At 45.9% G+C, this 11,993-nt stretch overlaps 1 long non-coding RNA gene across 1 annotated transcript in view; it reads right to left on the bottom strand.

Moving 5' to 3' along the window:
• Positions 1-580: 580 nt before the first annotated feature.
• LOC143974894 (uncharacterized) overlaps positions 581-11,993 on the bottom strand; it is a 113,725-nt gene continuing 102,312 nt past the window's right edge. Inside the window, exon 4 of the long non-coding RNA XR_013272294.1 lies at positions 581-1,289. This is a non-coding gene — a long non-coding RNA (uncharacterized LOC143974894). The remainder of the gene's footprint in view (positions 1,290-11,993) is intronic.

Genomic DNA, 11,993 nt, shown 5'->3' with positions numbered 1-11,993 from the left:
AGGTGGGGGGGCATTGATATGCCAAAAACTGTTTAAGAAACATTTTATCCAAAAAATTATAACTTAAACTGAAAGAAGATTTTCTTTGATTTACTGCCTGGATTTCTTTTAGCTGTCTCTTAGGGCTTTTCTTTTTGGATATTTTCTTCAATAGTGCAAATGTAATTTATTTGATACATGAGGTGACAATCTCTTCTCCAGCAAACTATTATTATGTTGTGGGTCTGCTACACACACATTGTATTTGTTGTTAATGTATGGAATGTATTACTAACAAAAATATTCATAATTTTCAGCACCATGAATGAATTTTGTGGAGTTATGAAAATGGCATGATTGTGGAAAATTAGAAAGCACTGTGGGAGTTATTTACTAAAGGAAATTCCACTTTGCACCCCAAGTGCACTTAAAAGTGCACATGAAACTGCACTGAAACTGTACTTGTAGAGCAAAGTGGATTTGCCTTTAATAAATAGCCCCCATTGTCACTGTAAACACCAACTTACTACAAAAATTGCTATTGAGCATTGAAAGAAGAAGCCACACATTGTTCAGTAGAAAACATTTTACTCAAAGCGCATTCACATGTGCGTTAGAAAAGGATTTTGGAACAAACCAACATCTTTTTTGTATATTTTTTTGTTTTACATTGTAAATATATTTTTTTGGGTTAAACAGGCATGTTTCAAAGCATAACATACACAACTCAGGAACTTACAAAGTTCAACTTTGACAAAGTGAAGGCAATATCAGACATGAGTATGTCCAAACTGTGTTGATCTTGCCTTCATCAGATGGGGTAATGTCACCCCTGTAAAAGCCAAATTTTGAAGATGCACAAAAATTGGGATTCAAACTGGGGATTTCCCTCCTGATCCCATGCCTAATGTCAACATGTGCTAGCTCCCATCATGGGGGATCAATGGATGTGTTTTGGGGGTGAAACCCCTTCCTCTCACCTAATTGAGTTGGGAGGAAGGGGTTGCCCCCACAAAATGTGTACATTGATATCCCGTGATGGCAGATGTTGGCTTTTAAAATACTTTAAAAGTTTTTTTTTTAATTCAAAAATACACAAGAAAACTGTACAATTTTTGTGTGTTTTAGATTCTGCCTAGAACATCAATGATGTTCTTCATTTTTTTTTGAACATCATTGATGTTTTCCTTTATCAAAATAGAAATATTTATCAATATCTAAATCATGATTGCACCCCATTCTCTCCCTGATGAGGATCTGGACACTTTCACTGGTGAAATGAGATTCTTCTTTCACAACATCCACATCACCTAAAAGAAAAAAACACACCATGTATTATAAATATGCAGGAACAGATATCTTACCTGAAACTGTGGTTTCAGACACTCATCTATTGTGGTGATAATTTTGCCACTTCATAAACCTCTCTCTCCTCATCCTCTGCTTGTGGTGTAGGGATTTCCCCTCTTTAGGAGGTGGGGAGTCCCTGATGTCCTAAGATGTCCCGAGATCTTTTCTCCCCTATGTGATTAAAAAATAGGTATGCTTAGCACACAGATATTGGAGGGCAGAAATAGGAATATGAAACATTGCTTGGAAGTGTAGTGCAATTGTCTGTTTTGGCAGAGTTCCAAGCTAAATAATATTTTATTATCTTTTTAAAACTGGAATACTTACCTTTTTTTGTTAAAGTATCACACATGTAGATAAAAGATAAGAGAGAGAGGCGCCTCTGAGTGTAGACTGTAAAATTCCTTTTTAATGTACAGGTGGTTAAAAACACTCACATTAAGTGGTACATTAACAGGCAATGTAAAGATTCCAAACCGGAGGGAGACCCCCGATGTGTCATCTGTATCCCTTGCGCTGGGGGAGTCCTGACGGCGTGTGTCTGCTCCTGGGGGCTGTATTAGATGTGCAGAGCCGGCCGATGTAGAGCAGTGAGCGTTAGTCCGAGGCGTGGAACGCACGAGGAACTTCGAGAAAATTGATCTATTCAATGATGAGGACTTTATCCCCATATTCATTGATATGTACAGGGAGCTGCCTTGTCTGGGGCAGGTAAACCACCCCTTTTATAACAATAAACCAAAGAGGAAGGCAGCGCTGGACCAATTGCTGGAATTTGTGAAGCTGGTGATCCCCACGGCAGACATCCCCTATTTGAAGGCCCTAATTGGTGGCATGAGGATCACTTATAATAGGGAGCGCAAGGAGGTCCAGGATTCCCTGAGATCAGGAGCAGTAAAGGACATTTATGTACCCAGGCTGTGGTACATTGTCATATGGCATTTTCTGCCAGGCCAGACTGAATCCGGGCCATCACTCTCTAATCTTCCTTCAAGGCTTCCTTCCCCCCAGCTGAGGCTTCCGACGACCAGCCTGGGCCTTCCAGGCAGCAACATGTGGAGGAGCCCAGCTTGAGTCAGGTATAGCATTCTTCAAAATATTTCTGTTTGTCAAATTAATGATGATAAATATATGTTAGTTTTGATAACTAATTTCTGATTTCACAAAGTGTTTTACATATCAATAGACAGTAGTGGCCACAAATGATTGGAACAAGAATGAAAAATGCTGGGCTCAGAATGATAGTCTAGTAACCTGAAGGAAGCAGCAATTGGCCTATTTCTGAAGGCCTCAGTGTTCAAGAGGACTATGCCTACATGACAGCCTTCAAAATGCTGTAAGGAAGTGATCTTACAAGCCCTAAATAAGGGGTTGAGGGGCAAACTCACAAGCCAAAGCCACGTTTGTGAGTTAAACCATGGTCCTTCTCCTCCACCTCCTGCCACAACTCCAACACCAGAGCCACAGCCTGGAAGGAAGCGTGTAAGGAAGACAAGAGAGTGATGGCCTGGGTTCAGTCTGGTCTGGCAAAAGATGCAGGCTGTTGTATGACCACAGCTTGGGGACAGATATGTCATCTGGTGCTGTTCCTGATCTCTTGTAGTCCTGGACTGGATTGTGCTCACTATTATACAAACTCCTCATGCTACCAATTTTGACTGTAAAATAGTTGATGTGTGCCTTGAGGTAAAAAGGCTTCGCCAATTTCAGCAGTTTCTCCAGCGTTGCCTTCCTCTTTATTTTGTTAGGACCTAGAATAAATGAATTTTAGAAATTTCTTTTCACAAATACTTGCCTATGTTTTTTACTTCAAAAAGGCCAGTTTGTTTGTGAGTAGGCAGGTACATTTCCTAAATACAATGTCAAATTAACAAGGGACACCAACACCAAACAACCTTCTTAAGGTTAAAAAATACAAGATAATAATGGTGTTGTGATAACTTGACACAAAAAATGAGAAATAATATTATAGAGAGCGCTAGAAAAAAAAAATGCAGATCTTGATAAAAAATAAAAATAAAAAATTAAATAAACATTATTATGGAGATCTGATGAAAAAATAATAATATTATTCATGAGATCACGAAAAATAATAAAGAAATCAATTTGTGAGAACTCTGTGTGAATATGAGCAGCAAAACAACTTCATTCTTCTAGCAATATAAAGAAAAAGAGAAAGCACTGCATTGAAATATTTCAAAATTTGCAGCGTGACGAATGTGCAATCTCCATTACAAACGCTAGTTTTACCAGACCGAGCACTTCCATCTCGTAATTTATTCTGAGCATGCGTGGCACTTTGTGCGTCTGAATTTTGTACACACGATGGGAATTTACACAAATGGATTTTCGGAAATTCCAATGGAAACTGTCCGGTGGAGCCTCCACATGGTCGGAATTTCCGACAACAAGCTCCCATCGCACGTTTATCGCCAGAAAGTTCGACCGTGTCTACGCGGCATTAGGCTAAGTTCACACTGCTGAGACTTGGGATCCAATTTGTGAGACCCCAAGCGTGACATGTGTAATCCCATTTTAGTCAATGAGAGCTGTCTTAATTAACAATACTGAAGTCGCTCCAACTTTAGGAAAGGTTCCTGTACTAATTGAAGGCAACTTCTATCTGACTTGTGCCCATAGACTTTACTAGAAGTTGCTTCCAAGTCAGATCCTCATCTTAATTGATGTGATTTGGATCTGACATTACAGGAAGATTACCCAGGCATTGCCTGAAATTCCTTCAAAGTCTCTTCAAAGTCACTTCAAGTCACTTAAGTCGCTTAAAACCCGCACAGTGCATTGGAAGCCCTGATTGGCTGAAGCAGGGGTAGGCAATCTTAAATAGATGGAGATCTACGTGAACAACATGGGAGAAATGAAAGGCCTCCAGGCACAGTGATCTTTGACTTCTCGCTTCCTCCCACCTGATTTAAACCTGTAATTGTCATACTACTGTGTTGCAATCATGTGCATTGCACGGCAAATATAGGATTAAATAAGGTGTTGAGGAGGCAACATATCACCTCCTCACCACCTGTCCAACACACTCAGACTGCTTTTCTGGGGAGCACCGGTGCCTGCTGTAATTGTGAATGAGCCCTTAGTTGCTTTCAGCAGCAGTACCCTAAGTGCTTGTTCACATGTAAAGTTAGGGAGGGGTGGTAAAACCCTGTGGTTGAGTTGCAGTTTCACCACCCCCAATCCCTACCCCTTTTAGCTGCTGAGGCAGCAGCCAAAGTTGTACACATGCTGCAGCAGGAATTAAGCCCCCTGGTGCTTTTGGTGGGTGCTACCACCTGCCAATCACAACCCATTCAAGTAAATGGGGCCTCTCTGCAAGTGCATGCTTCTGTGTGGTCCAACGGGTTAAAAAAGGTGGTGAGAAAGCAACACAATGCTGCAGTGCTTTAATGCCTTGTTTGCTGTACTGCACAAGGTTGCAGGGCCCTTGCAGAATGACCTCATTCAAATATAAATATTTTGGGGGGACAGCAAACTAATGCCACCCCCCTGGCCCAAAGGGAAGGCCACAAGCAACCCAAGGTGAGAGGAACGGGAAGGCGGAGATCGACGCAAGCACACCAATGACTCCCCTGGGCATTAGACGGATGAGAAGGCAGCGGCGGAGACCAGGGGCATTGCTAGGTCTGCAAAAGATCTGGGGTTAGAGCCCATAGCAGCGTCTACCAACCTTTTTGCAGGCCTGGAGGGGGGGGGGGGGTTTGCATGCCGGTGTCAAGCAATTTTTCCATGGGCAATGGCTGGTGTTGGCGCTTCAATCATCACGGCACCATGGCTGATATGGTGTCAGGGTGATTGAAGTGCATTATTTCTATTTTTACATTATAATATATAATGAAGTGGCTCAACTCACCATAATTCAAAATCAGTGGGAGCCCTGGGTGTGTCACTTGCCACATCGCCTGCTACCAGACACAGCTTGTTACTTTCCACCATCATCTGGCACCAAATGTAGATTGTCTCTTGCCAACGTCACCTGCCACCAGATGTGGATTGTCACTTGCCACTGTTGCCTGCCACCAGATTTGGATTGTCACTTGCTCCGTCACCTGCCACCATTTTCAGATTGTTACTTGCTACTTCAACTGCCACCATTTGCAGATTATTAGATTGTTACATGCCACATCACCTGCCACCAGATGTGGATTATCACTTGCCATGTCACCTGCCACCAGATGTGGATTGTCACTTGCCACTGTCACCTGCCACCAGATATGGATTGTCACTTGCCACCAATTGCAGATTGTCACTTGTCACGTCACCTGCCACCAGATGTAGATTGTCACTTGCCACTGTCGCCTGACACCAGAAGTGGATTGTCACTTGCCACCAGATGTGGGCTGTCACATCACCTGTCTCCAGATGCCGATTGTCACTTGCCACATCGCTTGCCACGTCACCTGCCTCCAGATGTGGATGATCACTTAACACGTTACCTGCCACTATTTGCAGATTGTCACTTGCCATGCCAGCCAGTGCCACCAAATGTGCATTGTCACTGCATTGGTGGCAGACTGACAGTGCTTACCCATTTAGTACAGTGACAAAGGCAGGTGCGGTTGTCGGTTCTGACTGAGGGCAGGAGAGCGGTGATGTGGGGTGGGCAGTGAGAGATGATGCCATTCCGCTGCTCCCTGCCACACCTCTGACACTGTATAGGCCTGGCTGTGAGGGCAGAAAAGTGGAGATGCAGGGCGGGTGCAGAAAGATGATGTAATCTCTGCTCGTCCACCCGCTCGCTTCTCTCATCCGCCTGCCCGGCTCTCTCATGCAACCATCCCGCTCACCGCACCCACGGCCTGGCTGCATTGAGACCACAGCATGCTGGTTAGGCAGGGACACCTGCTACAAGAGACTCAGGGCCATGCGCCCCAGATTTGGGGCTATAGCCTCAATAGTCACCCCTAGTGACACCCCTGGTGGCGACTAACCTTAAAAGGCAGGGGGAATGAAGAGCCGGGCCATTCTCCTCTCTGTTCCCCTCTGGGCTGAACAGGAAGTGTGTCCTGAGACATGATCTCAGGTCTCAGGAGCTGCTTCCTCAGGAGCTGCCTGGAGGTCAATCAGTAAGACAATAGGGAATATTAATTCACTATTGTCACACAAGTGGGTGGGCTTGGGGTGCAGTGCTCTGCTCCCTGGGTCCACACTTTTTTGAAGCCAATTAGAGCCTCGGGCTCTAATCATGTGCTTAAAAAAAACATTGGAATCCATGCATCTGGCGCCCTGCATGTAGATTAGGAGCTGGGCGCATGGATTGGGGGGGTGGCGCCCCTGCGCCCCGTATGGATGGGCCGCCACTGCTGGGCAAGGTGCTACACCCACCAACCATGACAGGCCATATAACTCTTGCTGCGGCTGCGGCTGCGACATGTGTACACCCCCGACCACTGCAGCTAAAGGGGGTGGGGTTGGGGCATGGGTGATAAAGAAAAGTCTTTACTATGAGGTTTTACCAACCCCCAAACTGCAAATGTAAGTTAACCCTTGCTGTTCTAAGCCCCCTAATAGGCTGCTTTCACACTTATGTTTTGCCTTTTACCTGAACCGCGGGCACTGCAGGTACACTGCACTGTACCCGTGATGTGGGTAAACAGCAGCACATCAGTGTGGAACAGCCCTACACTATTGTGTCCAGTGTATTGCTGCTCACTGACCTGAAGATCTTATCTTCCCTGCTGCTAGCACCACTCTGGAGGCAGCTATAGCTGGGATAAGAGATGGAGTGCAGTTAGTATCACTCAACATGCGACAGGAGCCAGCACTATAGAGGAGGCATCGGCTTATACGGCTCTTGCTCCCTACTACAGATTCAACCTTACAAATAGTGCCTCTGCATTACACTCTATTTTATGCTCTGCAATAGCGGGTAAGCAAGCCCCGACCTCGATCTACCAGTCACCCGTAAGGATGAGCTCAGGTGTGTTCGCATGCTCCACGTGCAGAGCCCCCCAGGAAGTCGGCGCAGCACTGCGCTAATCACAAGCAGTGAGACATTGCCCGATCTCTGCAGCCGCGCATTGGGAGAAAGTCTCAATGCCTGTGCTTAGTGCAGCGCTGCGCCGACTTCCTGGAGGGCTATGTGCGTGCAGCAGGCAAACACGCCTGAGCTCATCCTTAGTCACCTGTCTGCGATCTACTGGTAGATTACAATCTACTGGTTGCTGACCCCCGGGCTCAAACAATGAAGGATTTGATTAAACAGGGCACAGAACATTGTCAGAGCCATGATTGGAGAAAGTAATGATGACCGTGCCCAGTCCTGGCTCATTGCTCATTTACCCCTCCCCCACTATAAAATAATCCTTCCCAGAGCTGCCCTTTGCAGTGTGATATTGGAGTGGAGATAGATATAACAGGACTCTGTTCATTGCTACAAGCAAGTTAATGTGCCTTCATGATTCTATTGTGAGTGTAGAGTGTAAGTGTGGTGTGAATATAGTGATAGCACAGTGTGAGTGTAGTGTGATCATAAATTTTTACTTTAGTGTCAGTTTAGTGCTTCAGAGGTGCATTAGTGCACATTTACTGCGGTATATTGAGGCACGTTAGTGCATGTTTACTGCAGTATATTGAACAGCGTTATTGTGTGTTTACTGAAATATATATTGAACTGCATTCGTGCATGTTTACTGCAGTAAATTGAGGTACGTTAGTGCACTTTTCCTGCAGTGTATTGAGGTACGTTAGTGCACATTTGCTGCAGTATATTGAACCGCATTAGTGCGCGTCTACTGCAATATATATTGCACTGCATTCGTGCACATTTACTGCAGTATATTGAACTGCCTTAGTGCATGTTTACTGCAGTATATTGAAGTGCCTTAGTGTATTTTTACAGCAGTATATTGAAGTGCATTAGTGCACTTTTACTGCAGGATATTGAAGTACGTTAGTGCAGTTTTACTGCAGTATATTGAAGTGCATCAGTGGAGTGTGTCTGTGTAGTGATTACTCAAGTTAAAGTGCACCAAACACCACTTTCCATTGATTAAAGTGTATGCAAGTACACATTTCCCCATCTCTATTACATTTTAGTAATAAGCCCCGATCATGTCTAGAAGGCCAACAAGTAGAGGCCAATGTTCCCATGACACTGTGGGGGGCCAGCAGCGTCTATGTCCACTAGGGATGGGCCCAATGTTCGAGTTGAAAGTAAGTTTGACTCTAACATCAGGTGTTCGTTTGTTCATAGAGCAAACAAACATATGGGGCTCTTGTAGGATATTCTCTCGCCGCAGAGCGCCCCATAATGCACTGCGGGATCGCAGTGCTTTAAAGGCTGCTGATTGGCCAAAAAATACACCTGACCTGTATGCTTTGGCCAATCACAGTGCTATGTACAGTGAGAGCCATGATTGGCCAAAGGCAGGGTGGCTTTGGCCAATCATGACTCAGGGGCTAAGCCCACATCCCACTCTATATTTATTTATTTCAGGTACTTATATAGTGCTGTCAATTTACGCAGCACTTTACATATACTTTGTACACTCACATCAGTCCCTACCCTCAAGGAGCTTACACTCTAAGGTCCCTAACGCACATTCATACATACACATACTAAGGACAATTTAGACAGGATCCAATTAACCTACCAGCATGACTTTGGAGTGTGGGAGGAAACCAGAGTACCCAGAGGAAACCCACGCATAAGGCTGCTTACACGACGACCGTGTATAGTGTACAATAATGGAGAGAGATTAGGCAGGGTAGTTAGTGGATTGAGTGTGCAGTCAGTGTAAGGTGGTGTAGTGAGTAGCACTCTTGCCTAGCAGTAAAAAGGGTTGCTGGTTTGAATCTCAACCAGTTTCCTCCCACATTCCAAAGACATGCTGGTAGGTTAATTGGCTTCTGTCCAAAAAAACAACAATTCACCCTAGTATATGAATGTGAGTTGGGGACCTTGGATTGTGGGCTCCTTGAGGGTAGGGACTGATGTGAGTGTGCAATGTATGTGTGGAGCGCTGTGTAAATTGACAGCGCTATATGGGTACCTTAAATAATAATAATAGAGGAGCATCTTAATTAGTGATGGACGAACTTCCGAAGGGACGTTTAGCAAACGCGGACCGCGAACGCGGCCGATAGTTTGCGAACCGTAACGTTCACGGCGGGCCCCATTGACTTCAATGGGAGGCGAACTTTGCAAACCTACAGGTCAAATTTGCAGCCACAAAATAATTACTAGCTGTGCAAACATAGTCCCACCACATGGCCAATGACATAACACATGTATGAGGTGAATCTGGGATTGACAACTACAAGCATTCTTTTTTTATATGTGAAATTGTTGTGACAATTCAGGACTGTGGAGCGCAAGAAGGCAATGAAGGAGAGGGAAGGTCAGGGTAGGCAAAGAAGAGGGTGCAGGAGATGATCACCAGCAGCGTGACATACAGCAATGACACCTGCACCGTGATAGAGAGCACGGACATCAGCAGCATGACATACAGCAATGACACCTGAACCGTGATAGAATCATCTGACACCAGCACCGTGATATACAGCACTGACACCAGCACCGTGATATACAGCACTGACATCAGCAGCGTGACATACAGCAATGACACCTGCACCGCGATAGAGTGATCTGACACCAGCACCGTGATAGAGAGCACTGACATCAGCAGCGTGACATAAAGCACTGACACCAGCACCATGATATACAGCACTGACACCAGCACCGTGATAGAGAGCACTGACATCAGCAGCGTGACATACAGCAATGACACCTGCACCGTGATAGAGTCATCTGACACCAGCACTGTGATAGAGAGTACTGACATCAGCAGCGTGACATAAAGCACTGACACCAGCACCGTAATATACAGCACTGACACCAGCACCGTGATATACAGCACTGACATCAGCAGCGTGACATACAGCAATGACACCTGCACCGTGATAGAGTGATCTGACACCAGCACCGTGATAGAGAGCACTGACATCAGCAGCGTGACATAAAGCACTGACACCAGCACCGTGATATACAACACTGACACCAGCGCGGTGATATACAGCACTGACATCAACAGCGTGACATACAGCAATGACACCTGCACCGTGATAGAGTGATCTGACACCAGCACCGTGATAGAGAGCGCTGACATCAGCAGCGTGACATAAAGCACTGACACCAGCACCGTGATATACAGCACTGACACCAGCACCGTGATATACAGCACTGACACCAGCACCATGATATACAGCACTGACACCTGCACCGTAAGCAGCCCCAGGAGGAAGTCAGCACAGCACAGGGATGGTGGGAGCCCCTCATAATAAGCAGCCCCAGGAGGAAGTCAGCACAGCACAGGGATGGTGGGAGCCCCTCATAATGAGCATAGCACAGGGATGGTGGGAGCCCCTCATAATATGCACAGCAAAGGTACAGCCCCAAGAGGAAGTCAGCACAGCACAGGGATGGTGGGAGCCCCTCATAATAAGCAGCCCCAGGAGGATGTCAGCATAGCACAGGGATGGTGGGAGCCCCTCATAATAAGCAGCCCCAGGAGGAAGTCAGCACAGCACAGGGATGGTGGGAGCCCCTCATAATGAGCATAGCACAGGGATGGTGGGAGCCCCTCATAATATGCACAGCAGAGGTACAGCCCCAGGAGGAAGTCAGCACAGCACAGGGATGGTGGGAGCCCCTCATAATAAGCAGCCCCAGGAGGAAGTCAGCACAGCACAGGGATGGTGGGAGCCCCTCATAATAAGCAGCCCCAGGAGGAAGTCAGCACAGCACAGGGATGGTGGGAGCCCATCATAATGAGACTAGCACATGGATGTTGGGAGCCCCTCATAATGAGCATAGCACAGGGATGGTGGGAGCCCCTCATAATATGCACAGCAGAGGTACAGCCCCAGGAGAAAGTCAGCACAGCACAGGGATGGTGGGAGCCCCTCATAATAAGCAGCCCCAGGAGGAAGTCAAGTATGTGCAAGTATTTTATACGTGTATTACACAACTATATGCTGCACACCAAATAGTACACCTATACCAGTCCTTAAGGACCTTTGTGGAACTAGTAGCTAGGGATTAGCAGACTGTACCTCAGTCCCTATACTGATAAAGGACTGCTGCAGCAGAAGGGCAGCAGTCATCAGTAGTGCACCTCAATCCTATATATTGTGGACCTATACCAGTCCTTAAGGAATAGCAGACTGTACCTCACTCAACCCTATGTATTGTAGTACCCTATACCTTACCAGTCCTTATAAGGACCTTTGTGGAGCTAGTAGGTTGTGAATGATTAGCAGACTGTACCTCGGTCCCTATACTGATAAAGGACTGCTGCAGCAGTAGGGCAGCAGTCAGCAGTAGTGCACCTCAACCCTATATATTGTGGACCTATACCAGTCCTTAAGGAATAGCAGACTGTACCTCACTCAACCCTATGTACTGTAGTACCCTATACCTTACCAGTCCTTATAAGGACCTTTGTGGAACTAGTAGGTTGTGAATGATTAGCAGACTGTACCTCAGTCTCTATACTGATAAAGGACTACTGCAGCAGAAGGGCAGCAGTCAGCAGTAGTGCACCTCAACCCTATATATTGTGGACCTATACCAGTCCTTAAGGAATAGCAGACTGTACCTCACTCAACCCTATGCACTGTAGTACCCTAGACCTTACCAG

The sequence above is a fragment of the Lithobates pipiens genome, unplaced genomic scaffold (genome assembly GCF_037356315.1).
Source record: "Lithobates pipiens isolate NorthernLeopardFrog02 unplaced genomic scaffold, aLitPip1_a1.2 Scaffold_13, whole genome shotgun sequence".
Classification (NCBI taxonomy): Eukaryota; Metazoa; Chordata; class Amphibia; order Anura; family Ranidae; genus Lithobates; species Lithobates pipiens.
Note: the sequence above shows the minus strand (reverse complement) of the source record. Positions and strands in the feature narration are given on the sequence as shown.